We start from the raw sequence: 2,323 nt of genomic DNA on the forward strand, positions 1-2,323 counted from the left end.
AAATAAATAAATCTGTGCTTAGCACCATTTCTCCTTAGGGTAAACTTTGCCATTGAAGTTTTCAAATTAGAGCTGAAGAAAAGTATTTTGAAGGTTTTCTGGCTGTGCTGACTCCAGCACTCCTCATATCTCTCCCAGTAGATTAGAGGGGACTTTTGGACTTAATCTGTTCCTAGTATTCATGTGAAAAAATGCATATTCATTAAGCAACATGTTCTTACTTTAGATATAATTAAACACTGCAGTGTGGAGGGAATTTGGGGAGACCGTACTGATGACTTTCTTTAAGCCTGGCAAGAAAAAAATGCCATTAAATAGAGTATCACTTTACCATGGAAGAATGACTCCTTCCATGCAGGAATTTGTGCAACAAGAGCAGGCTGGAATGTGCCAGAAGCGAAGCAGCATCCATATTTTCTGCAGGTGTGATAATTTTCAGGGTCTTGGATTATTTGGCCAGATCTCAAAACATTTCAAACAGACAGTAGCCTCATTTCATTGGTAATGAACTGTGCTGACTCAGATGCGTCTTCTCTCCTTTCTGTTACAAAGTTTGCACCTTGCTTGTTTTAAAAAGCATTGCACTGAAATTTGTACTGCAGCTTGTGTATTTTGAGGACTTGTATATATATTTACATTAAGCAAAAGTAATTCCAGTCTGGAATTGGAGAAAGTTTGTCTGTGTTTGTGAGAAAATTCCCTACGCACAGTCATAACAAGCACCAGCTATGAAGAATTTAAAATGTTTTATGTGTTGCTAAAATAAAATTAATCCATCATGGCAGACACTTCGGGTGTCAAATAGTGTCTTCTGGGCTGTTTAAGGGATAGCTGGATGTTTTTGTGTGTAAAAATGCTGTTTTGAGCACAGGAAAAATAGCCTTTAATTACCATAGACATTAAAAAAATTAATTTACATATACAGTTGTGTAAAAAATCATTTTAAAATGGAAAACAAACAATATATCTATTTGCAATCTCTGCAACAGCCTGAAAATCAAAAAATCCATCTCAAAGAATAAAAATAGCATCAGTTTTAAATGTGCATTTTCATACTGCTAGAGGTGTTCGGCTGTTGTCAGTACTTTTCATGACACACAGTGCTCTGAGCACACATACAAGTTTGCTCTGCAAGCACTCTGCAAACTTCAAACTTACAACAGGAAAACACTTTCAGGTAGAATGTGTGGAAACCTGTGAGTCATGGGGTAGCTTTATGGGGGAAACAGGTTCTGTTGGGGGTTTCTTCAGTCAATGCAATGTTTTCCTTGTTGGGCATGCTAAAGAAAGGAGCATCACATCAAGCTGTGTTGATAAAGAAGCTTACGCTCTTCAAAGCCCTAAGGGGGGAAAAAAGTAAACATCCAGATCTACTGAAAAATTCTTGCATTCAGTTTTTTGATCATTCATATTTAGGCCCTATTTTTAGTAATTACTTTGTTTTTCTGAGAGGAAACATCACCCAGGTTGCAGTGAACATTTTTTGGTAGGTTTGATTCTCTATGGCCATATCAATAATCCTGATGAAGCTGCATCTGCTCCCTTAGGGAAGAGGCACAGCTCCCTTGGCCTTATTAGCAGTGCCCCCTTGCTTGGCCTAGCACCCCCATTTCCTCTCACTCTGCGTCTTTCCCCAGCAAGTGCCCCCCTGGCCTTTTCTCACTGCTTGTGACATTCCCGCAGGCTTCGCCTGGGTCACGATTCCAGCAGTCTTCTTCCTACTTCCAAACCTGCTGTGTTGTATCCCTGCTTTCTCTCTGACCTTCATCAGTCCCTTCCCCCTTCTGCTCTGTCCCCCCTTTCCCCAACCAGCTGGGATGCATTCTGGCCCTGACAGTTTGTAGCTATTTAAACAAATGGATCTTTCCCCCTGTCAGATGGTAGAGCTAAACTTTATCAACTACTAAAATAAACTTAGAAAATCAGAAGCTTGATATCAAGATGTATCCTTTCCATTGATTATATATTTTGTGTCTCATTTGGAAAGTGGGGGCTAGAGCATGCATTTCTATTCCCAGATTTAACCAAGGCTACAATACATGAAGGTAAATAAACTTGGATGTCAAATCACCAGTTCAGTAAATTGCTTAAGCTTGTGAGTAACTATGTGTATATTAAACTTAAGAGTAGGTGCTCAGAACCTGTTTCTTTAGTTACTCAGGAGAAGAGCTTTGGTTTCTCAAGTGCTCAGAGATAAATGAAGATGAAAATCAAGTGCTTTGGTGAACAAGGACCTGACATTGTTCGGTTATAAATGAATACATGAGATAAAACATTTTGTTCACTCAAGATTCTATTTGAATAAATTGTACATAAAAGGACA

The sequence above is a fragment of the Corvus brachyrhynchos genome, unplaced genomic scaffold (genome assembly GCF_000691975.1).
Source record: "Corvus brachyrhynchos isolate BGI_N302 unplaced genomic scaffold, ASM69197v1 scaffold279, whole genome shotgun sequence".
Lineage (NCBI taxonomy): Eukaryota > Metazoa > Chordata > Aves > Passeriformes > Corvidae > Corvus > Corvus brachyrhynchos.